Here is a 27233-nt window from a genome sequence, read left to right as displayed (position 1 = left end):
ATTGACCTTTACATTTCTTGGCCTGAAATTTCTTCCACTTATGGGCCCATAGATGCGTAATCTCATGTAACCTCATGGCCCAGCATTCCCCCACTTTACCATTACCACAAAGCCGGGGATAGACGATGGCTCAATGAAGAGTGCAGAAAGGCATACCAGGAGCAGCACCAGAACTACCTAAAAATGAGGTGTCAACCTGGTGAAGCTATAACGCAGGACCACTAGCGTGCCAGACAGCATAAGCAGCATGCGAAAGATAGAACTAAGGAATCCAACAACCAACGGATCAGATCTAAGCTCTGCAGTCCTGCCACATCCAGTCGTGAATGGTGGTGGACAATTAAACAACTCACTGGAGGAGGAGGTTCCACAAATATCTCCATCCTCAATGATGGAGGAGCCCAGCACATCAGTGCAAAAGATAAGGCTGAAGCATTTGCTACAATCTTCAGCCAGAAGTGCCGAGTGGATGATCCATCTCGGCCTCCTCTGGAGGTCCCCAGCATCACAGATGCCAGGCTTCAGCCAATTCGATTCACTCCACATGATATCAAGAAATGGCTGAAGGTACTGGATAATACAAAGGCTATGGGCCCTGACAATATTCCAGCAATGGCACTTGTGCTCCAGAGCTTGCCATTCCCCTAGTCAAGCTGTTCCAGTACAGCTACAACACTGGCATCCACCTGGCTATGTGGGAAATTATCCAGGTATGTCCTGTACACAAAAAGGACAAATCCAACCCAGCCAATTACCGCCCCATCAGTCTACTCTCCATCATCAGTAAAATATTTGAAGGGGTCATCAACAGTGCTATAAAGTGGCACTTGTTTAGCAATAACTTGCTCACTGATGCCCAGTTTGGGTTCTGCCAGGGCCACTCAGCTCCTGCCTGCATTACAGCCCTGGTCCAAACATGGACAAAAGAGCTGAACTCCGGAGGTGAGGTGAGAGTGACTGACCTTGACATCCAGGCAGCATTTGACTGAGTGTGACATCAAGGGGTCCTAGCAAAACTGGAGTCAATGGGAATCGGGCGGGGGTTGGGGGGCAGGAGGGGTGGTGGGGGGTAAAGCTCTTCACTGGTTGGAACCGTACTTAGCACAAAGGAAGATGGTTGTGGTTGTTAGAGGTCAATCACCTCAGTTTCAGGACATCAGTGCAGGAGTTCCTCAGGGTAGTGTCCTTGGCCCAACCATCTTCAGCTGCTTCATCAATGACCTTCCTTCCATCATAAGGTCAGAAGTGGGGATGTTCGCTGATGATTGCACAATGCTCAGCACCGTTCGCGACTCTTCAGATACTGAAGCAATTCATGTTCAAATACAGCCAAACCTGGACAATATCCAGGCTTGGGCTGATAAGTGCCAGGCAATGACCATCTCCAACAATAGAGAATCTAACCATCACCCCATGATGTTCAATGGCATTACCATCACTGATTCTCACACTATCAACATCCTGGGGGTTACCATTGACCAGAAACTGAACTGGATGAACCAAAAAAATGCTTTGGCTACAAGAGCTGGTCAGAGGCTAGGAATCCTGTGGCGAGTATCTCACCTCCTGACTCTCCAAAGCCTGTCCACCACCTACAAAGCACAAGTTAGGAATGTGATGGAATACTCCCCACTTGCCTGGATGAGTGCAGCTCCATCAGCACTCAAGAAGCTTGACATCATCCAGGACAAAGCAGCTTCTTGATTGGCACCACATCCACAAACATTCACTCCCTCTATCATCAACGCACAGTAGCATGAGTATGTACCACTAACAAGATACACTGCAGCAACTCACCAAAGCTCCTTGGACAGCACCTTCCAAACCCACAGCCACTGTCATAGGACAAGGACAGCAGATACTTGGGAACACCACCATCTGGAAGTTCCCCTCCAAGCCACTCAACATCCTGACTTGGAAATATATTGCTGTTCCTTCGCTGTTGCTGGGTCAAAATCTTGGGACTCCCTTCCTAGCAGCACTGTGGGTGTACCCGCAGCACACGGACCGCACTGTGGGTGTACCCGCAGCACACGGACCGCACTGTGGGTGTACCCGCAGCACACGGACCGCACTGTGGGTGTACCCGCAGCACACGGACCGCACTGTGGGTGTACCCGCAGCACACGGACCGCACTGTGGGTGTACCCGCAGCACACGGACCGCACTGTGGGTGTACCCGCAGCACACGGACCGCACTGTGGGTGTACCCGCAGCACACGGACCGCACTGTGGGTGTACCCGCAGCACACGGACCGTACTGTGGGTGCTGTTACAAACTCCGGAGCTTGTTGCATTCTCAGCACAACAGCTGTTCTGCCATGTCTGTCTAACCTATGTATTTATTTGATTACTCAAATAATTAGTAACTAGTAATAACTGTAGCTGAAGTAATAGCAAGTGACCGCCCCCTTGCTTGGATACAGAAGGAGAAAACTCACCAGCTGCTGGAGAAAATCAAAAAAGATAAAAAGCAGCAGCTCCTCCCCCTCCCCGCACCAAATTCCCGACTTGCACTCGGGTCATGTTACACTCAGTGCCATGGCAGACATTACTTATTTATATGGAGAGCTTATGGCTTGTGCCCAAGTTAGAATTAAGACAGTTCCTACCCCAGAAACTAACACTTATTCAGGCAACCACTTTCATTTGATTGACAGGTAACTGCTGTGACCCCCAAAATGGCGGGTAGGATGCATGTGCACGCTTCCAGCTGGATGTGCACCTCCCCCTGCACTGGATAAGAACAGACAAGAGACGTCTTTACCCATACCCTGAAACAGGCTTAAGGCCATTTGTAAATGTAAATAAGGATCCTAACACCTGCTGCATGTTCCACAACAGTTTGTCATTTCTGGCTGCCTCAGAGAAAACTAACTCTTAATCTCTGGTATAAAAAAAGAGACATAGTAACCCACAATCATCATTGTTCCCATTCCTGAGATCTCCGACCTTTGACATCTAGGCCTGGCCTCTGAACGTCCTCTCGGAGCCCAAACCCTGCCTCCAGCCCTATGGCCCTTGACCACCCCCCTCCTGACTTTTCGGTCCTCGTTGCACACTTCAGGCCCCCTACATGTCTGACAACCTGCTGGGTGTAAATACTTACCTGTGAGTCACTGCACCAGCTTCATGATGGTGAGGCCCAAGGCCCAGTATTTCTATGTGCTGCGTTAACACAGGGTAAGGTGCATGAAAATGAGCTCTAGAGAATTTAAATTCTGGAGACTGAATGAATGGAATAAAAGAAAAACAGAAGCATAGGCAGCAAAAGAGAGATAATTTGAGAATATACTGCCAGCAGAGAGACAATTATAGGAAGGAAGAGCCAGGCTTCTCTTTATCATTTTTTCAATGAATAACCCGAGAGGAGATTAATTAGTTACCTTAAAGAATTTCTCTTGTTCACAAACCATTATCCTGAAATCCCAATGACTCAGTGACATGGGGCTGAATTCTCCTGTTGGTGAGCAGGGGTGGGGCCTGCTCGCCAACATGTAAAATGACACGTGATGACATCTGACAGGCGTCCTGATGTCACCGCGAGTCATTTAGATTTCCAGTTCGGCGGGCGTACAGCCGAACTGTCAAAGGCCTATCAAGGCCTGTTAAAAACTAATTTAAGTAATTAACTGAGCTGCCCATCCAACCTTAAGGTTGGTGGGCAGGCGAAGAGCCCAGGCAGCCTTTGCATTTATCATGAAACCTCATCCACGGGCGGGATGAGGTTTTATGAAGCGTTCTAAAATTCAATAAAAATTTTAAAAATAATTCTTTGACATGTCCCAGCTCATGTGACAATGGCACAAGAGGGGACATGCTTTAATTACTTTATTTCAGTTTTTAAATATCAAACTGATCTCCCTGAGGCACAGGTTTCTGCGCTCTTTCGCGCGCATGCGTCACACTGGGTGGGCCTTAATTGGCCTGTCCATGTAAAATAGCAGTGTGGCCCCGATTGGGGGCGTCAATTGGATTCATGCCCACCCCCACCCGCCCCCGCACAACCCCACCAACGGGGGGATAATTTTTTCCATGGTTTCTGCTGTTGATTTCTATCCCAGTATTTCTGCCATCTGATCACAATGAAGGTGGTCACTGAAACTATTGTCCATTTTTCTCTTTCATGCAGACTGTTAGGAATAGACATTAGTGTATATAATATTATTGGAAATTATTTTTTTAAATAAAGGTTTAGTCTGTGGGTGTGAGTGTGTGTCTTAATTGGATTAAAGCCAGTTAGCCTGGATGCTTTGATGTATAGTAGTTTTGAGATGTAAACAGAGGTAGAGGGGTACATTTGCATTTTGTTCAGTAGAGCATTCAAGAGTGGGAGTGAAATCTTGCACCTAGCTAGGAGACACCAAGCAATATTTATATTACTAATAAAATTGGTACTATGAAAGGGGTTCAAATAACCTGGTGATACAATGAGAATTTACATTCAAAGGGGAAGGCTGGGTATAACAGAAGGGCGTTTGTGTTATAGAGCAGAGGAATGTAAGATGAGAGCCTGTAAGCCTATAACTGTTTGCAAAAGAACCAAATTGAAAGGAACCTCATTTTTAATTAATAAGGTGAAAATGCTTTGCCTGATGTCTGGTTAAGTCTATTGGTTATTGTTACCTTAGTGGAGATTAATTTGGGAATTTGTTAAAAAGTTATGACAGTAGTAATTTGTAGCCACGTGTATGTGTTTAATTTGCTGTAACTTAATAAATGTTTCACTTAGTTTGTTATAAAAACCTCTTGAGAACTGGTGGTCTAATTCCTGAATTTGGAGCTGCAACTCAAAACATATCAATTGAAAATATAGGTTATGACAGTTGTTTAAAGTTTCCCTCTGGGATTTTAAATAACTCAGCCTTTACCAACTGCTGTGTCATAACAGCTGACAGAATGTAAAATGAACAGTGGGTGTCTATACTTTACCCAATAGAAGTGAAGACAGTACCTTTGGGAGTCCTGCTGCATGTTTCATCTGCACCCCACCAACTGAAGCAGTCTGCCCACGGCAGGGGGGATTGGAAGGAAGCGAACAGGTAATACAGGCTGTAGGTGATGATACAGGTGTAGGAAATGTTAACAATTGCAACCACAAGGATCATAGTGATCCCCACACCTGAAAATAGAACAAGGAACAGGAACTGAGATTTTTAAAAAACTGTTTATTTGAAACAAATGTGTTCTCTTGAATTCAGTAATTTATTCCCAACCAGTTTAATGGAAATTGTTAGATATATAATTCAAATGTGTATATATAAATATATATATATAAAGATACATATATATTATATATAGAACCTGTTGAAATAAGGCACTTATGTATGATTGACCTTCTCTCCCTCCAGTCTAAACTCATCAAGCTGACAATGACTAATCTCCCCTGACCTTGAATATAATTATAGGTGATTGTAAGAAGTCAGTTGTCAAAGTAAATCTATAGAGGAGAAGAGAATACTGGTCAGGTTAGGACTCCAGTCAAGAATGGAAAAGAGGAATATTGTTGTGTTCATATTAAGTTGAATATTGTCATTGTCCTATTGTGTGCTTGGTTTGATCAGTTTAATAAAGAATTTCTTCACTGCCCATAAGGTGTCAATGTCTGATTTATAACAGGTGTTAACTTCTCACCACCTCCTCACTGCCACACCCCAGTCCCACCAGGAATTTTTCTGAAGGTTTAACTCATTCTGGGGGTTGTTCCCATTGGTGCTGCTCGTCCACTGGTCTCCTGTTGAAGTGGAGATTCTCAAGAAGCTAAACAGTGAAACATTGAACATCATTAACTGTTAACCAGGAGGGACCAAGTCCAGTCCTCACCCAAAGTTCAGAATCTAAACATTTACTATTTCACAGGAGTGGTAATCACTGATAGGATCCTCGTCTAATTTTTTCTAAGGACACAGGGTCAGTTCTCGAGCCCTCACTGCTGCTCAGGTCTAGCTGTATTGTTAAACCACATGTCGTGATTTAGCTTTTATTTAATTCAAAGTAGAACACCAGCTCCCATTTTTCTCTCAGAAATCTCTTACTTTGGATGGATTTTTCATAAGGTTTCACATTCCAGAGGCACAATATTGCACAACAAGAGACTGAATTTTCTCCTCCACTTTATATCATTGGAAAAACTTTATTCAAATCCTTAAATTCTTTTCAATTATCTCATCACTAGTTGCTGCATCTAAATGAAAAGAGTGAAACTAACACAATCTCAATCAACAACACATTTAGTAAAATGAAGCATGAAACTAACATCAACATTAATAACTGAACAACGGTCATTGTGAAAGGTAGAACAGGTCAAATTGCAAAGAGATTTGCAAAGAGATTTGGTTTAAACTTCCATCTAATAGGACAATTATAACCAGTGCATTAATAAGATATAAACATTATTATTCATTTAAATTGTTGCTGAGCTTGTCTTGTTCACTAAACATTCACCTTGTAACACCGGCACGGCTTTCCACACTGCAGCAGGTCCAAGGCTGGCAAACTGCCCAAAGGAAGATTCCAAGAAAAAGATTGACATCCCAGCGAGTGCCAGCATGAATGTGTAGGGAATAAGAAACACACCTGGAAAATATGGTAAAGGAAAATGAAATAGGTTCCCTGGATGTGAGAATGACCAGGTTTATTCAAGCAGATTTGGAGTGGATGTTAAACTACTAAATAGACCGTTTCATATTAGGACAGGAACTAAATGTTATAATCGACAGAACGTTGTGATGCAGATTGTAAATTTACTCAGTACCAAATCAGCCACAATAAACATTCAGGCTCTTATCCTATTGCATTATTCCCAGCACCTCAATACCTGGCACTTGAGGATCTCAAATGACACCTGACACAAAGTGAATGCTCTATTTCAGCAGAGTCAATTAGTTTGCACAGAACTCATTATAGGGTCAGTGCTGGGAGTGAAACCACAATCTTTGCTCCCAGCAGAAACTTGCATTCATTTTTTCACCAGGAAACGTAGGATCTGTCATTGCAGTGAAAACCACAGAATGCCATCGTGCACAAAAATACAATTATGACACCAATAACATCCAAGCCCTGAATTTCTTCACTACTTGGAGCTGGGTAAGTAAGGCTGGATGGACTCCCCCTCTTTTGCCCATTCCTCGGTTAATCACAACATGGTTTTGAAACTTAAAAAGATGAATGTGGAAATTCAGTTTATGTATTTAACTATTTACATGCTGATTGCAACAAACTCAGGCAGGCTTTCTTGAATTTAAACCAGTAAGGTGTTAGTTTTTGTGGTAAAAACCCAGCCAGGTAAAGGTATTAACAACATCTAAAAAAGATATACACATGTCCCAACTTTTGCAACACACACACAGACACAAATGCAAGTTACAAAGTAAAGGAGGTTAACTTTTGGCCAAATCAAGATTCAACAAGAAAAGGCAAATAAATCGAGAGTTCAATGGTTGTCAGCAGCTGACTGGTCTGGGGTGTAGCAATTCAAATGCTTTAAATTTGAAGCTGCAACTGTTGTTTTTTCTTTCCTGATGTAGAAATCAAATTCTTCTTTGGTATTTCTCTGTTTACAGCCCACAGTCTGATATAAGCAAACATGGCCCAACTTAGTTGAGAAGGAAAGAGAGAGAGAGACAAGGGGCTGATAGTTTTCTGTTGTTCTTCCTGTTTCTGATGTTATTTCTACAGACTGCTGCAAAGCAAGCAGAGTCTTTTAATGAAAGGAATTTCAAAAAGGTAGTTTTTACAGTGACCTGTATCTCCATGGCAATGGTGTAATGTCATGTCTCAACAGATCTTGGCCATTATGGTATGGCCTTGGCGAATAATTCTTTAATGTCCAAGTCATCACTTCTGAATGGCTCATTCCTCCACTTGATGAACAAGGAAGAAGATATCAACACCTCCAGGGTAACTAATGTCTCTGTAGACTCTCCACCTCCATCCTGATTAAATGGAATGTAGCTTTATGTGATGCAAACTGTGGCAGCTATTTAAGGTTTCAGTCCGTCTTTGAAGTAATCATTGACATTGGCAGTAATCATTGACATTAGCAGGTGTGAAATTCCACAGAAGGGTTGACTAGGCATGTCCATTTGTAATTCATGTTGGAAGCTTCCAGAAACTTGACCAGCTTGCAGTTGCAGGTAGGTCAGGTGACCTCTGACAGCCATATTAAGTCAGTGTCTTTGTTTCAATGGTTGAAACTGCCTTTTAAAAAAGCTCCATATGTAAGTCCAGCAAATAAAATTAAAATTTAACTTTTGACAACAAAACACCTCCACAACAGTAGATCAAGCCCCAATGTCTGTGTTGGACCTTTCCTGGAATTGATTTCAGGGTGGGACACATTCGCATCAGTTTTCTGTCCTTTTTGCCCCCAGTGAAATTGCTGGTGAAAGTCCAGGCTAGTTTTTCCTGCACCTGTCCCTTTTACAGGGTTCAGAATAAAACTGAACGGTAACAACAGGGTGAGGGCATGAGTCCAAATTCCCATTATTCCCACTCCTATCTAACAATCAGCCATTATCAGTATAAATTAAACAAGGATTGGGCAGTTAACTGTTCCCTGTTGCATTCTCCATGGCAACACCTCTACCAAGCAGAGTCCACTTGCCAACCAATCAACACACTCTTCTCAAGCAGTATAAATTGTTGTTTTCTTTACAATTTGGAATTCTTGCATTTCAAATCAGTATCTGAGGGCCAGAGAGGCAGCCTATTGTTCAACTACAGTTTTTCCTGCCAACCTTGGCTCCAGTTTATCTGGTTGTAGTAATTACGGTTTTATTTAATGTGTAATGTACCTTTAAGAATAATACGTGTTAAGGAAGATCACATGATCTATAGTAATCAATAGGAGAGCAGCGCATGCTATCCCTATCAGTCAGTGTAGAGATAGTGTTAGAGTTCAAAGCACACATGTAATTGTTGCTGAGTATATTGTAAATAAACTTAACATTTCCACTGCAGTTCAACTCTATCATCAATAGTAGCAACCCTTACAACAATGTGGTGACAAGGATAAAACAGGATTGAACAGAAGAAATCAAGTTAGAAAGAAATCGACATTGTACCTCACCCAGTGATTGTAAGTAGCAAGCTCCATTAGAATTGAAGAAGTTATCCCCTCTCAAAATGCCACAACTTGGGACTATTGGTCCTTTTGAACCAGCCACAGATGATTGGTCTCATTACAAAGAATGCCTCACGCTCTTTTTTCAAGTGAATGAGATTATGGGAGAGGAGTACTTGTGGGAGTAAAACCTACAGTCTGATTCGAAGTTTGATGACACCCAGTGCCTCAGATTCAAAGAATTTCGGTGAATTTGTGGACCTCGTGAAGGGTCATTTTCAACCAAAGCCCTCACTCATGATACAGGTGTTCAGGTTTAATTTGCAAAATAGAGCCCCGGGTGAGACGGTTGCATGCCACGTGGCAAATTTGAAGCAGCTAACGGAACATTGTGAGTTCGGTACAATCTGAACAACACGCTCAGGGATCGTTTAGCGTGTGGTGTGAAAGAGGACACTATTCAGAAAAGATTATTGTCCGAAGTGAATCTGGATTTCAAGAAGGCTTTAGAGATAGCGCTGGCCATGGAAATCCCAGTAAGAGATTCAAAAGAAATACAGGGTGCGCAAAATGGCACCATCCTCCACATCGGGCGGGAAACCTCAGCCGAAAAGAGCACGAAAATGCAAGTCTTTGCTGAGAAGCAGCTCACCGAAGAATGAGGAAAAATAACTTGGCAGTGAAATCGAAGAATAATTTTAATAGTGATGGAAATAAGAAATCTTTTAGCGATTGGCAGTTTAAAAAATCAAATGCTATTATTGTCACAGAAATGGACACATAGGAAAGAATTTTCTGGTCGGCGAGCGGGGGGGGGATGGGGGGTGGTGGGGGGCACATGCCGACACATAAAATGATGCACAATGACGTCGGGTGGGCATCCCGACATTACCATGCATCATTTAGATTTCTACATTTAGCCATTTTTACTCGGCTGCGCGACTGCAGAACTATCAAAGGCCTATTAAGGCCTGTTAAAAACTGATTGAAATAGTTAAATGAGCTGCCCGTCCAACCTTATGGTTGGCGGGCAGGCGAAGAGCCCAGGCGGCTTTCGCATTTTTCATGAAAGCACATCCACGAGCGGGATGAGGTTTCATAAAGTTTTTATAAATTAAATAAAGTTTTCCATTAATGCTCCTGTCACATGGGGGGACATGTCTTAGAATATTTTCTTTTCTGTATTTAGCTTTTAAAAACTTTAACTAATCTCCCTGAGGCACGGAGGTGCCTCAGGGAGATTTCCACACTTTTTTGCGCACATGCGTGAAAGAGCGCAAGTCCTGACTCAGGGAATCCACCCCCCCCCACCCCCCCGCCCGCACAGGGAGTGCACAGAGCTTCCAAGTAAGCGTCATGCTGGGCGGGCCTTAATTAGCCTGCCCAAGTAAAATGGCAGCGCGCACGAGATCGGAGGCGCTGATCGGGTTCGCGCTCGCTCCCTCCCAGCCCCGCACAATCCCCCCCAACGGGGGAAAATTGAGCCCATAAGGATGCAGTGCAAAAAAAGATTCAAGCAGGCATGTAAACAAAAGAAGAAGCCCAATGAAATCTACAATGTAGAAGAGCCTGAAATAACAAATTCTGACATTTACGCGTTGTTTAATCTGAAAGTTGGAAAGACAGAACCAATATTTGTTTGTCACAGTGAAAGTAAATGGCAAACCTGTTAGAATGTAAGTGGACATGGGAGCTTCCACTACAGTAATTGGGGCACATACCTTCAGATATTTGAATAATGGTGAACATCAATTAAGTTTAGAAGAAACAGCCGCCAAGTTAAAAATATATATGGGCGAAGACATTCAAGCCAGAGGCATAAGCAGAGTAACTGTCTATCATGGAAGCCAATCGGCAAAGCTACCAATGTTGGTATTGAGAGGCAGAGGACCAAACCTTCTAGAGCAAAATTGGGAAATCAACCTTGATTGGCCACTGAGATTCCAAAAGGAAGCTGGAAGTGTTCCTGTTTTGAAAAAGGATTGTGTAAGGACTCAACAACCTGAAGAAATACTGGCTGTCTTAGTCAAAACCTAGAAGAACAGCAGAAGAAACTTGAAGAGACCCTGCTTGATGACAGAGTTCAAGGCGAGGTGAGGAACCTTCGCAGGAAAAAAGAAAACCTGTTGAAAGAGCTTCACACACTACAAGATTCCCTTAGGTCTGAGTTTGTACCTCTGGAAAAGTATGAAGAGAAACAGAAAGAATTCAACATTTCTCTGAACAGACTGAAGAATGAGTTGGCAGAGAAGTCACAGGAATATTCAATTTTCCAGGAGGCAGCAAACAAATACAAAAAAGAGACAGGAGAGCTAAATGAGGCCAAAGAGGCTTTGGAAGCAAAAGTCGCAGAATTTTTCAAGAAGCAGACAGATAATGACATTTTGGGAGACTCAACTACTGAGCTCAGACAAGATGAGCCGGCATCTGAGAGAAGTCTGGCCAATAGTGAAGTCAAAAAGAAGGCCGAGATTAAAGTCTGCGCTAGAAAGAAGAAATCACATAGAAAGAAGATACAGAAATTCTAATAGGGCTTTAATTCTGGCAGCATACGGATACACTTTCGGACATAGGCCTGGCAATCAAATCACAAACACCGATGCCCTTAGTTGTTTGCATTTACAAGAAAATGATGAGCACTTCCCAGTTCCACAGGAACTTGTTTTACTGTTAAATTTCTTAGATTCCTCACCGGCATGTGCTCAACAGATCAGAGACTAGACAGTTGGGACCCAGTCCAAGCTCAAGTACAAGAACAAGTGCTACATGGTTGGTCACAGGAGCCCGTATCTGATGAAATGAAACCGTACTTCAACAGGAGACATGAAATAATCAACCAGGATGGCATCTTATTGTGCAGAGCACAAGCAATAGTTCCTCCAAGGGGAAGGGAGCCACTTTTAATTGAACTACACAGTGCCCATCCAGGAATTTCCCGAATGAAGACCATAGCATGCAACAATTTATGGTGGCCTGGGATGGATGGTGAAATAAAGAGTTTAGTAAAGCACTGTGTGCAATGTCAGCAACTGCAAAAGTTGCCAGTGACAGCTCCATTACACCCATGGGAGTGTCCAGGTAGACCCTGGGTGCGGTTACACATTGACTACGTTGGACCTTTCCTGCTAACAATGTTTCTGCTCATTGTCGATGCCCATTCAAAATGGTTCGACGTATATGAGGTGAAGTCACCAACATTGGCTGCTACAATTGAGAAACTACATCAGAGTTTTGCCATTCACGGACTACCAGAAGTAGTTGTTTCAGATAACGGCACGACATTTATGAGTGCTGAGTTTCAACGGTTTATCAGCCTCAACGGTATCACTCATGTGAAAACTGCACCATACAACCCTTCCTCAAATGGACTGGCTGAAAGGGAAGTTCAAACATTCAAGACAGGCATGAATAAGTTAATTTGCGATTCCTTGGCAACCAAGCTAGCACACTTTCTTTTTCATTACAGGACTACCCCTCACACAATAACAGGTGTCACACCTGCTGAGATATTGTTGAAATACTGTCTCAGGACGGGAGTGAGCTTAAAAATGCCAAATTTAAAAGGAAAGGTGGAAAGGCAGGGAAACCAGAAAACTAGACATGACTGGCATAGTTGTGAGAGGGAATTTACCGTGCGAGAGTTGGTATATGTGAAGAACTTCGGACAAGGACCAAAGTGATTATCGGGTGAAATAAAGGTGGTGACTGGACCTCTATTATTCACGTGGAGGTCGAAGGCTGGATCTTCTGTAAACATGTGGACCATTTAAGGAAGAGAGAGACAAATGACCACCAGTGATCATGACTGGCTCTGAGTTTCCTGTTGAGGATACTCAACCCAGGACTGATGTTCCTGTAAGAGTTGAGGATACAGAACTGCAAGTGCCCATCCAAGCACCTGATATTCAGGCAACTCCGGAAAAGGAGGTTTCTGACAAAGAATCTGAAGTTGTGGAGCTGCGACGTTCCACATGTACCAGGAAACCATCGGAAAGACTGAACTTGTAAATTCCTTACCCAGTGTAAATATTATGTTGTCTTGAAAAATGTGTACTCGTAAATGTAACATGTATAGCTGAGTTAAAGGGGCAGGAATGTAGTAATTATGGTTTTATTTAATGTGGAATGTACTTTTCAAAATACTACTTGTTAAGGAAGATCACATAATCTGTGGTAACAAATAGGAGAGTAGCATGGGCTACCTCTAGCAGTCAGTGTAGAGATAGAGTTGGATTTGAAAGCACACGTGCAGGTGCTGCTGAATATATTGTAAACAAACTTAATGTTTCCACTCAAGAAGTGTCTGCTGTTGAACTCTATCATCAATAGTAGCAACTCGGCCCCCTTGACAACACCAGCCCAGCTCCGGTCTTGCCCCATTGAAGTCTGCTCTTCCCAGTTAATTATTTTTACTCTGGATTGCACATTGTCCTTTTCCATCGTCATCCTAAACCTTGCAATACAATGATCATTGTCTCCTAAATGCCCTCCCACTGACACTTAATCTACTTGGCCCACCTCATTTCCAAGAACCAAGTCTGTTGAAGAGTCATATGGACTCGAAACGTTAGCTGTGTTTCTCTCCGCAGATGCTGTCAGACCTGTTGAGTTTTTCCAGGTATTTTTATTTTTGTTTTGGATTTCCAACATCTGCAGTTTTTTGCTTTTATCTTTTCTTGTTGGATTGGACACATACTACTGTAGAAAATTCTCCTGAACACAATCTCGGAACTTTTTCCCTCTCCACCCTTTACACCTACTGTCCCAGTCTGCATTTGGGTGATTAAAATCCCCCATTATAACTACTCAATAATTTCCCTGCAGATTTATTCCTCTATACCCTTCCCACTAGCTGGCAGCCTATAGACTACACCGAGCAATGTAATTGCACCTTTTTGTTCCTTAGCTCTAGCCAAATTGATTCTGCCCTTGAACCCTCTGGGACATCTTCTTTCTCCAGCACTGCAATGCTCTCCTTAACCAATACCACCACCCCTCCTCCTTTTCTCTCTTTCCGATCTTTCCTGAACACTTAGTATCCAGGGATATTTAATGCCCAGTCCTGTCCTTCTTTGAGCCAGATCTCTGTTATCACCACAACATCTAATTTCCACATGGCAACCTGTGCCTGTAACTCCCCCCAATCTTATTTACTATACTCCGTGCATTCACATGCATGCACAGTAACCCTGACTTAGACTTCATGATTTTCTCCTTTACTCCGACTTTACCTAGTAACTCACTATTCTCTATTCTAGTGCTATCCATCTCTCCCAGTATTTTGTGCACCCAGGTATTCCTCTCTAATATTCTCTCCTGGTTCCTGCACCCCCTGCCGAGTTAGTTTAAAACCCCACCAACAGCACTAGTAAGGAATTCAGTCCCGGCTCTGTTCAGATGCAACCCGCCCAGTTTGTACAGGTGCCATCTTCCCCAGAGCCAGTCCTAGTGCACCAGGAATCTCCCTCCTGCACCATCTTTCCAGCCACACATTCATCTGCCTTATCCTCCTATTTCTGTTCTCACCCGCACGTGACACTGGGACTAAACTGGAGATCACTACATTTGAAGTCCTTCTTGCTAATTTTCTACCTAGCTCCCTAAATTCTGATCGCAGGACCACTTCCCCCTTCCCACCTAAGTCATTGGTACCAATGTGGACCACCACCTCTGGCTGTTCACCCTCCCAAAAAGAGTGTCCTGCAGCCGCACGGTGACACCCTTGACCCTGGCACCATGGAGGCAACACACCATTCTGGAGTGAGGTCTACAGCCACAGAAACATCTGTCTGTTCCCCTAACTAGCGAATCCCCTATCACTATTGCTCTTCCTTTATTCTTCCTCCCCTCCTGTACAGCCGAGCAGCTCGTGGTGACACAAACTGGGCTCTGACTGCACTCCCCTGAGGAAGCAGCGCCCTCACCAGCTTCCACAACAGAAAACCAATTTATGAGTGGGACTCCAGGAGACTCCTGCACCACCTGCCTAATTCTCTTGGACTACCTGGTGGTCACTCATTCCCTTTCTGCCTCCAGGCTCCCAGGCTGTGGTGTGACCACCTCTCTGTACGTGCTATCCACGTAGCTCTCAGCCTCGTGGATGTGCTACAGTGACTCCAGCTGCCCCTGGAGCTCTGCAACCCGGAGCTCTAGGTTCTGCAGCTGGCAGCACTTTCTGCACATGTGGTCACCTGGGACACCGGTAGTGTCCATGAATTCCTGCATATTGCAGGCCACACATTCCACTCGACCGAGCAGCCCTGCCACGACTTAACTTTATTTTACTTTGGTTTACTCATATTATTTTATTATACTGGCCCTGACTTTCCCTTATTTCCAGTGTTTTCTCACTTAAATAAAAGTATAGCTACTTCTTTAAAAATAATGCGCTTTTTGAATTTGCAGCAATTTAATGACAGTCCATAACAGCAGTTTCTTGCCAACCAATGAAATTATGGTTTTCCTGTGATGTTACTGTTTGCTTTTTCTCACTCTCCTTTCAAACTCAGTGCAGGCTGGTTCCGAGCAGCCTCTCCAACTCCCAAGGTAAGTGTAGACTTCAAGCCTCATCCCCAATTTATATTCTTCTGCTTTGGGATGCTCCCCCATAGGTCCGCCATCTCTCAGACTTCCAAGGTAAGTGTAGGCCTCAAGCCTCGGTCCTGATTTATAGTCTCCCACTACAGGATGCTCCCCTGCAGGTCCACCACCTCTCCGACTCCCAAGGTAAGTGTAGGCCTCAAGCCTCCATCCTGATTTATACTCTCCCGCTCCGCGATGCTCCTTTGCAGGTCCACTGCCTTTCCAACTCCCAAGTTAAGAGTAGGCCTCAAACCTCTGTCCCGATTAATATTCTCCCCCTCTGCGATGCTCTGGGGACTTTTCAGGGCCGAAAGCATAGGCCTTGGGCCCATTGATGAGTTTGCGCGATATACAGTACGAAATGATCTGATCAGGGTAGCCATTATCCTGTAGGATATCTTTGATGCACCCTATTTCAGCATCAAACTTGCATGGTGAGCAAATGGCTTGGGTCCTATTTACAAGGTTGCCAATAAAGCCAATCTTATAATGCATGGAATAGTAAGAGTCCGACAAAAGGTAAATTGACCAGTGAAGGTAAGCTTGCGGTAGACTGTGGTAGAGAACCCCCTGGCAGATTTCTCAACTAGAACGTTAAGGAAAGGGAGTGTATTTGACTGCTCCATTTCAAAATTGAATCTGATCACAGGATGGAGCCCATTAAGAGATTTAAGGAAATTAAATGCAGCTGCGGATTTACATACAGCAAACGTATCATCCACATATTGGAAGTACGCAAGGGGTAGGAGGATGTTAGGTGACATTCCATCGAAGAAACGTTTCTCATGGAACCCAACAAAGATGTTTGCGAGAGCTGGGCCTAGACGGGGTCCCATGGCAGCATCATCTATTTGGGCATACATGGTGTCATTAAAACTGAACTCAACTGCGAGAGTTGCCGAGTTCATGAGCTCAATGAATATTGATTCACGCAATGGTGGTGGGTCTAGGCCATCATGATATCGTGCTGAAGTACAAATATCCATGGCTTCCTTAAGTGGAACATTGGTGAATAGGCTAGCAATGTCAAATGAACACGTGGACATGGACACAGCATTGTCATCGATATGCAAGTCCTGTATGGTCTTTGCAAATGTGACGGAGTCCTTTACCATGTAGGCGGAGAACTTGTTCAAAATAGGTTGTAACAATTTTCCCAACCACTTGGCCAATTCATGTTGTGTAGAACTGGTCGTAGATAACATAGGGCATAAAGAGACATCACTTTTGTGTGTTTTGGGTTGTCCCAATACATACACAGACACAGCGAGCCATGAGGACGAAGCCTGTCATATATCATGTGGCAGTTCATCACTCTTACACAGTCCAGCAGGCATTTTCTTAGCTTACTTGAGTAAGGCTGTTTGGTCATGGTGAATAGCAAGTCGAATGGATATGAATTTGGACCTGTCATTAAGCTGATCCAGTGCACGCATATTGTGTGATTGCAAATGACCTGTCTGATTTTCACATGCAACATGTCTTACAGCATTGTGAGACCTTAAGACCAATCCAGACTGACATATCAGTAAAGCTGACAAAGGGATGGGAATAGTCATCCTTAACAAGCATGACTATATCAACAAAATGCATGCCATTCTTAATGACGGGTCCAAATTTGGATGTGAAAATCAAATCAAAGGCATACTGCAAGATAACGGCTACCCTGACCAGATCATTTCACGCTGTATATCGTGCAAACTCATGGACGGGCCTAAGGCTGTCACCTTCGGCCCTGAAAAGTGCCCAGTTTACCCCAGATTATCCTGGAAAGACAAGGTATTTCAAAAATGTGAGCAACAGGTGAAGCTAGCTGTTTCCCGCTGCTACAATGCAGTAGCAACACAAGTGGTATTCGTCACTAACAGGATGCTGCCGTCAAGCCAAAAAGATGTTGTGCCTATCACACAAATGAATAATGTGGTATATGAATTTCAATGCCAGTGTGATGTTAGGGATGTAGACCATACATCCCAAAGACTGGTGGATCATATCATACATCATATCTCTTCTGCTGTTCACAAAGGGCAAGATGCTGACCGTACCCAACCAGCCCATGCTTGCAAAGCACAAAACACAGAATCCAACATTAGATGTGATTTCAGAATTGGACAACATTTGCTAAATAATCCTGAGTGTGCCAAGAATTACGCTGATAACCAATTTAAGATTGTAAGTCGGGCTTGCAATGTGACCAATTTGTGTGTACTGGAAGCTACATATATCAATATACAGGGCCCTGTCCTTTGCAGACAGAAGGAACATGTACACGCATTGCGCCTGCTTTAGTTAAACAAAATAAGTGACAGCCATTCGCTGGTTCATTCCCCAGGGCAGTGTCTTGACCAATCAGAATCAAGCTGCCTAGTCATATAAAGCTGCCAGGAAAAGTAGCAAGCCGGAGGATTGGGAACAGTTTAGAATCCAGCAAAGGGGCACCAAGAAATTGATTAAGCAGGGAAAAATAGAGTATGAGAGTAAACTTGCAAAGAGCATAACAGAGGACTGTAAAAGTTTCTATAAGTATGTAAAAAGATTAATGAAGGCAAATGTAGGTCCTTTACAGTCTAAAACATGAGAATTTATAATGGAGAACAATGAAATGGCAGAACAATTAAAAAACTACTTTAGTTTTGTCTTTAGAGAAGAAGACACAAATAACTTCCCAGAAATACTAAGGAACCATGCGTCTAGTGAGAAGGAGGAATTGAAATATGTTTGCATTAGTTATAAAATAGTGCTGGAGAAATTAATGGGACTGAAAGCTGATAAATCCCTATGGCCTGACAATCTACATCCCAGAATACTAAAGGAAGTGGCGATGGAAATAGTGGACGCGTTGGTTGTCATCTTCCAAAATTCTGAAGACTCTGGAACAGTCCCGGCAGATTGGAGGGTGGCAAATGTAACCCCACTATTTAAAAAAGGAGGGAGGGAGAAAACACCAAATTACAGACCAGTTAGCCTAACATCAGTAGTGGGGAAAATGCTAGAGTCTATTATAAAGGATGTGATAACATAACACTTACAAAACATCAACAGGATTAGACAAAGTCAGCATGGATTTGTGAAAGAGAAATCACATTTGAAAAAACCTGCTGGAGTTTTTTTGAGGATGTAACTAGTAGGATAGATAAGGGACAGCCAGTAGGTGTAGTGTATTTGGATTTTCAAAAGCCTTTTGATAAAGTCCCACATATGAGGTTAGTGTGTAAAATGAAAGCACATGGGATTGGGGGTAATATAATGGCATAGATTGAGAATTGGTTGACAGGCAGGAGACAGAGAATAGGGATAAATGGGTCGCTTTTGGTGTGGCAGGCAGTGACAAGCAGGGTACTGCAGGGATCAGTGCTTGGGCCCCAGCTCTTCAGGATATATATCAATGATTTAGGTGAGGGGGCCAAATGTAATATTTCCAAGTTTTCGGATAACACAAAACTAAGTGGGAATGTGAGTATATCACAGATATGTGTGAAGTTATCCTCTTTGGTAGGAAAAACAGAATGGCAGAGTATTATTTAAATGGTGATAGATTGGGAAATGATGATGTCCAAAGGGACCTGGTTGTCCTTGCCCACCAGTCACTGAAAGCAAGCATGCAGGTGCAGCAAGCAGTTAGGAAGGTAAATGGTATGTTGGCCTTCATTGCAAGAGGATTTGAGTACAGGAGCAAGGATGTCTTACTGCAGCTGTACAGGACCTTGGTGAGACCAGACCTGGAGTATTGTGTGCAGTTTTGGTCTCTTTACCTAAGAAAGGATATACTTGCCATAGAGGGAGTGCAACAAATGTTCATCAGGCTGATTCCTGGATGGCAAATTGTTGTATGAGATTGAGTCGACTAAGCCTGTATCCACTGGAGTGTAGAAGAATGAGAGGGGATCTCATTGAAACGTATAAACTTCTGACAGGCATGCAGGGAGAATGTTTCCCCTGGCTGGAGGTCTAGAACAAGGGGTCACAGTGTCAGGATATGGGGTAGGCCATTCAGGACTGAGATGAGGAGAAATTTCTTCACTCAGAGGGTGGTGAACCTTGGAATTCTCTACCACGGAAGGCTGTGGAGGCCACGTCACTGAGTATACATGGATAGATTTCTAGACACTAAAGGCATCATGCAGTATGGGGAGAGAGCGGGAGTATGGCATTGAGATATATAATCAGTCATGATCATGTTGAATGACTAGGCAGGCTTGAGGGGCCAAATGACCTATTCTTGCTCCTATTTTCTATGTTCTATGCCTGTTTTAAATTTCAGATAATGCTTGGTAGTTAACTGTCAGTCATCATTAACTAGTACATTTTCCATTGCAAAGCCTCTACCAATCAGATTCCACTTGCCAATCAATCAGCCCTCTCATCTCATACAGTATAAATATCTTGTTTTCCTTGACATTAGTATTTTCTTGCAAATTGTCCTGATGAGTGCAAGGTGAAAAGCTTCAACAAAAAATCTTTTTTCAGCAATACTTAAGTTCTGTACTATCAGAGAGCTTTTTTGTTATGTCTGAACAGCAATAATAGAATAAAAGTGAAAATTCTCATTTAGCTCAGTGATTTTTAAAGATTGTTCTCTGCAGAAACTTCAACAGCGCAACCTATGGAGGTGCAGGGAATCATTGACAGTAACTTCTGGATTTCAGCGTTAAACTGTGCCATATGCTATGATGTTGCTTTGATTTTCACAGTTGTAATGAAGGCAAACACTGGCAACTGCAAAAACCAACCTACGACTCTTTATAAATGAATGAATACTTCCATTTATTTCTGCCTTTCTCTCTCTCCTGTATGTTGGATTTTTATACAGTACCTCCCCCATTTCTATAAGGCAGGTAAGGGAATCTCCAGACATTGCTTAGACCCACAGCACAGCCGATCATTGAGAGCAAGTAATCAGTCTTCGACAACCAGTTGCCTCGTTCTGTGTTCTTGCCATTTTTGCCCACATATTCACTGGGGGAAGCCTGGGGAAAGAGACAAAATCGTCAACTCAGAAATTAGACTTTCTCAGACTAGAACTCAAACAAAAAGTACTGTTTCCACCCCCTACAAAAACATTGTGCTGTTATCCATTTAGCAGCAATCAGTTGGGAGTTTAGGAACACCCTTGACCCCAAAGACAGACTCTGCAATTTACAACAACCAAAATCCCCAAATCATCAGCACTGACATTGCAGATAATGTGTGCCAGGCAGACCAAATCCACGAGGGAAACTTGGTTGCGCTATCACAATGGTTTTGCAATTTATTTTTATTATGAAATATATGCACTGAACTCAGAAATAATAAGTCCACCAAGACCTTTAGAGATTTTAAAAATTAAATTAAAATATTTATTAACAAATAAAAGATGTCAAGCACATACATAAGACGACAAGTACCAGTATAATAACTCCTAAAATTCCTAATTAACTTGACCCCCAGTTATACTTCCTTTAAAGCAACGGTCCACAATAGATTTTAGAATTTTAAAAAACTCAGCAAGTTAACACAATGCCCTGGACAGTGGAATTCCAAATGGTTTTTCTGCAGCCTCAGTTTAGTTAGACAGCAGACTTCTGCACAAATGCTAGAGGTTTCATTAAGGCTATTTCACGCACCTCTGTTAGATCTTACATGGCCTTCTGACACATAACCTTTCATTCTCCTTTATATGTGTTTCTCTTTTTAATATGTAAATTCTATTTTTCCATATGTCTTTGAAACTGTATCTTCCTCATAATATAAAAACTTTCCACGATATATTGTCAGTAACCTTTAGGAAAAATAATCCCATTCTTTAGCCTCGCTTATCTGACTAGATATAAACAGACCAAGATCCCTTTGAAATCGAAATATCCCTTCATTTATCTAAAAATGCAAAATCCCTTTGCACCTTAACTGCTAAGCTAGCATCCATGTTTACTAGCATGCAAAGCACCTAGCTTCTTTTGATGATGTAAAGCTTGCAGTGTGCTTGACTACAAAATGTAATTAAATCACACCCAACTATACTTACCCCTTTAAACCCACTTCACAATAAACCAGAAAAAAATTATGAAAAAAAATGCTAGTTTCATGACAATCACCTCTCAGAGTTTTACATGAGTTTACTGTCATGCTTTGATAAAATACTCACTGTGTCCTCTGGACAGTGTGTTTGATGGTCATTCTCTGAGAACCCAGAAAAAGCAAAATCCTTTTGGTTCATTTTTGGACAAGGATGAACAATTCTTCCAGTTGTTCAGGAGGTTGGATGTAAATCCTGTGGAGGACACTTCTGACCAAAGATCTTCAAACGTTGTCCTACTCTGGGACTCTGGTTAGAGATGATTCAGCATCTCACCAGCTAATGACTCTTCCACAGTCAGAAGCCAGTCCCTTCCATTGTTTGAAAAGAGTGGAGCTCTGCTTACTCAGGTTCAGGTGGTGTCAATGGTCGCAGATAATTTTGCTGCTAATGAGCCCATTTCCAGACAAATGCCAGGGATGTTTCAATTTCCGTTGGTCAATTCCCCTGTGCTGGGAAACCTCTGAAACTCTGAGTCAAAGTCAGAGACTTCGGATGGTTCTGACTCACTGACTAGAATACTTACTCAGGAAAAGTTAGGAGGTTAAAAGCTAGTTTTAACTCCTGTGTAACTATTGTATTGACCCCCAACCCCCACTAGACCACCCTGACTATCCCTCCTGGCCACCCGACCAGCCCCCGAACCCCAACCCCTAACCACTCATTCTCAAACCCCAACTACTCCCTACGGTCTGACTACTTTCCCCACCCCGACTAACCCGCAACCCCTAACCAGCCACCCAAACCCCCTGCCGACTATTCCCCACCCCAACTACTTTTCCCTCCAAATACACACCCCAACCCCCGACTACACCCCTGACCCAGGACTACTCCCCATCCCCCAGCTAATCCCCCCAACTCCCTGACTAAACACCACAACCCCTGACTGCACCTGAACCCCTGATTAATCCCCCCACACATCTGACTACCTACCTGACCCCATGACTACAGCCTCACTCCCAACTACATCCCCACCCCCAGGCTATCTCCCTGATATCCGACTATCCACCTGGTCATCTAAATATATCCCCAACCCCAAAACCAGCAACAGCCACCCCCCACCCCATAAATCCCCCTTACCCCCAACCTACAAATACAACCTCAACCACCTGACTTTCCTACACTCAACCATCCGGCTCACCCCAATCCCCTAACTACTTCTGATCCCCGACTACTAGACTCCCAAACCCCTGACTAGCCAGAAAACACCACTTCCAACTGACACCCCCAACCCCAAGTTTCCTAATCCTCCTAATTATACCCCCCATCCCACCCAAATAACCTCACAGCCCAACTACCTCCGGATCCCACTGCTACCCTGGATACTCCAATGCATGACAACAACCTAGCCCCCAACTAGTCCCTCACACCTTAACCTCAAATAGTCTTACCAGTCCCCACACCGTGATTACCCCCTTGACCCATGCCAACCAAACTCCAACCAGCGGGTCCCCCTCGACTACCCCATCGAACACCCCAAGTACCCACTACATTCAATTACCACCATGACCACCAGACTACCCCCTCCAAACCCCAGGTACACAACTGACCCAACAACTATACCCTCCACCCCCAACCAACCAACTAACTAACAGCGCCCACTACCCACCATAAAAAGACGCTTGGCTTGCTTTCTCCCGATATTCCTACACCAAGATGGAAGGACTCCAGGAGCAGGCATGCTTCACATTTCTCAGGAGTCACGGGTGGATGACCAGCTGAGAAATGTAGACCTCCAGCGCGAGGTAAGTAAATGATAATTGACACTCATCATTGGATTCTTGGCCCTATCTGTTACAGCTTCATTGAGAAGGCAGGTCGCTACCAACTTCTCAAGAGCAATTAGGGATGGGCAATAAATGCTGGCCTAGCCAGTGACACCCACACGCAATGGATGAATAAAAAAAAAGACAATTTGTCCCCATTATACTGAGACTAACTGTTCCAGTTACACTGATGCTATCTGTTCCAGTTACACTGAGACTACCTGCTCCAGTTACACTGAGACTACCTGTTCCAGTTACACTGAGACTACCTGTTCCAGTTACACTGAGACTATCTGTTCCAGTTACACTGAGACTATCTGTTCCAGTTACACTGAGACTACCTGTTCCAGTTACACTGAGACTACCTGTTCCAGTTACACTGAGACTACCTGTTCCAGTTACACTGAGACTACCTGTTCCAGTTACACTGAGACTATCTGTTCCAGTTACACTGAGACTACCTGTTCAGGTTACACTGAGATTACCTGTTCCAGTTACACTGAGACTATCTGTTCCAGTTACACTGAGACTATCTGTTCTAGTTACACTGAGACTACCTGCTGCCTAAGAAGGCTTGGTGAGTTCCTGCAGTACATCTTGTAGATGGTACACACTCCTGCCACTGTATGTTGATGGTGGAGGGAATGAATGTTTGTGGATGTGGTGCCAATCAAGCAGGCTGCTTTGTCCTGGATGGTGTCAAACTTCTTGAGTGCTTTTGGAGCTGCACCCATCCAAGCAAGTGGGGATTATTCCGTCACACTCCTGACTTGCACCTTGTAGATGGTGGACAGGCTTTGGGGAGTTAGGAGTTGAGTTACTCTTCGCAAGATACCTAGCCTCTGACCTGCTTTTGTAGCCACAGTATTTATATGGCTAGTCCAGTTCAGTTTGTGGTCAATGGTAACCCCTAGGATGTTGATAGTGGGGGATTCAGTGATGGTAATGCCATTGAAAGTAAAGAGGTGATGGTTAGATTCTCTCTTGTTGGAGATAGTCATTGCCTGACACTTGGTGTGGTGCGAATGCCACTTGTCAGCCCAAGCCTGGATATTGTCCAAGTCTTGCTGCATTTGGACATGGACTGCTCCAGTGTCTGAGGAGCCATGAATGATTCTGAACATTGTGCAATCATCAGTAAACATGCAAATTCTGACATTATGATGGAAGGAAGGTCATTGATGAAGCAGCTGAAGATGGTTGGGGCATGGACATGACCCTGAGGAACTCCTGCAGTGATGTCCTGGAACTGAGATGATTGACCTCCAACAGCAACAACCGTCTTCCTTTGTGCAAGGCATGACACCAACCAGTGGAGAGTTTTCTCCTGATTCCCATTGACTCCAGTTTTGCTCCTTGATGCCACACTCAGTCAAAAGCTGCCTTGATGTCAAGGGCAGTTACTCTCACCTCACCTCTGGAGTTCAGCTCTTTTGTCCATGTTTGACCCAAGGCTGTAATGAGGTCAGGAGCTGACTGACCCTGGTAGAGCCCAAACTGAGTGCCAGTGAGCAACTTATTGCTAGGCAAGTGCCGCTTCAGAGCACTGTTGAATATCCCTTCCATCACTTCACTGATGATCGGAGTAGACTGATGGGGCCATAATTTGCTGGGTTGGATTTGTCTTGCTTTTTGCATTCAGGACATACCTGGGCAATTTTCCACATTGCTGGGTAGATGCCATTATTGTAACTACTGGGATAACTTGGCTCGGAGCGAGGCAAGTTTTGGAACACAGTTCTTCAGTATTATTGCTGGTATGTTGTCAGGGATCCTAGCCTTTGCAGTATCCAGTGCATTCAGCCATTTCTTGATATCACATGGAGGGAATGGAATTGGCTGGAGATTGGCATCTGTGATGCTGGGGACCTCCGGAGGATCATGAAATCGGCACTTCTGGCTGAAGGTTTTTGCAAATGTTTCAGCCTTATCTTTTGCACTGATGTGCTGGGCTCCCCCATCATTAAGGATGGGGATATTTGTTGAGCCTCCTCCTCCAGTGAGTTGTTTAATTGGCCGCCACATTCACAACTGGGTGTGGCAGGACAACAGAGTTTAGATCTGATTCGTTGGTTGTGGAAATGCTTAACTCTGCTTATCACTTGCTGCTTATACTGTTTGACACTCAAGCAGTCCTGTAGCTTCACCGGGTTTACCCCTCATTTTTAGTTATGCCTGGTGCTGCTCCTGGCATGACCTCCTGCAGTCTTCATCGAACCAGGGTTGACCCCTGGCTTGGTGGTAATGGTAGAGTTGGGGATATGCCGGGCCATGAGGTTACAGATTGTGGTTAAGTACAACTCTGTTACTGCTGAAGGCCCATCTCATGGTTGCCCAGATTTGAGCTACTAGATTTGTTCAAAATTTATCCCATTTAGCACAGTGGTAGTGCCACACAACACGATGGAGGGTATCCTCAATGTGGAAATAGGACTTTGCCTCCACAACGACTGTGCGGTGGTCACTCCTACCAATACTGTCATGGACAGATGCACCTGCGGCAGGCAGGTTAGTGAGGATGAGGTCAAGTATGTTTTTCTTTCTTGTTGCTCCTTCACCACCTGCTGCAGACCCAGTCTCGCAACTATGTCATTTAGGACTCAGCCATCTCGGTCAGTAGTGGTGCTACCAAGCCACTCTTGGTGACGGACATTGAAGTCCCCAACCCAAAGTACATTCTGCGCTCTTGCCACCCTCAGTGTTTCCTCCAAGTGATGTTCAACATGGACCAGCACTGATTCATCAGCTGAGGGAGGGCGGTATGTAGTAATCAGCAAGAAGTTTCCTTGCCCATGTTTGACCTGATGCCATGAGACTTCATGGAGCCTGGATTTGATGTTGAGGATTCCCAAGGCAACTCCCTCCCGACTGTATATCACTGTGCTGCCACCTTTGCTGGGTCAGTCCTGCCTGTGGGACTGGACACGCGCAGGGATGGTGATGGTGGAGTCTGGGACATTATCTGTAAGTTATGATCCTGTGAGGATGACTATGTGGCTGTTGCTTGACTAGTCTGTGAGACAGCTCTCCCAATTTTGGCACAAGCCCCCAGGTGTAAGTTTGGAGGACTTTGCAGGGCTGACAGGGCTGAATTTGCTGTTGTCATTTCCAGTGCCTAAGTCGATGCCGGGTGGTCTGTCCAGTTCCATTCTTTATTGAATTTGTAGTGGTTTGATACAGCTGAGTGGCTTGCTAGGCCATTTCAGAGGGCATTTGAGAGTCAACCACATTGCTGTGAATCTGGAATCACGTGTAGGCCAGACTGGGTAAAAACGACAGATTTCCTTTCCTAAAGGACATCAGTGTAACTGCAGCACAACCAAACATTTAAAATATAATTTAAAAGCATAGAATGAATTCCGCCACCAGTGGATCACCTTTAGGTTTCTGGATTTTGAATAGACTTTCCCAAACATGTGGAGAATTCTGCTTTGTCTGAGCTGCTGATGCTGCAGGTTGCCTTGATGCTGTCAATTCAGCTGCTCTCCAACATGTAAATGCAAAATGACTTCAATTTGATGCTGAAACTAAAGTAACTAACCTGGAATAGGAACATTTAGTCTGGAAATTGGCCAAATAACAGCAGAAATACTCAGGGAGCTTGAGTATCACCTGAACTGGAGTAAGCTACACCTCCTTCAAACAGCAGAAGGGGCTGGCTTACAGACTCATAGACGTTTACAGCACAGAAGGAGGCCATTTGGCCCATTGTGTCCATGCCGGTCAACAAAGATCTGACTACACTAATCCCATTTCCCAGCGCTTGGCC

The 27233-nt window shown here is 43.9% G+C and overlaps 1 pseudogene; it reads right to left on the bottom strand.

Moving 5' to 3' along the window:
- LOC144683197 (sodium- and chloride-dependent neutral and basic amino acid transporter B(0+)-like) overlaps positions 1-21903 on the bottom strand; it is a 76357-nt pseudogene extending 54454 nt beyond the window's left edge.
- Between the last annotated feature and the right edge of the window lie 5330 nt (positions 21904-27233).

Source organism: Cetorhinus maximus, chromosome 8 (assembly GCF_964194155.1).
Source record: "Cetorhinus maximus chromosome 8, sCetMax3.hap1.1, whole genome shotgun sequence".
Taxonomy (NCBI): Eukaryota; Metazoa; Chordata; class Chondrichthyes; order Lamniformes; family Cetorhinidae; genus Cetorhinus; species Cetorhinus maximus.
The sequence above is the reverse complement of the archived record's forward strand: the minus strand, read 5'-3'. Positions and strand labels throughout refer to the sequence as shown.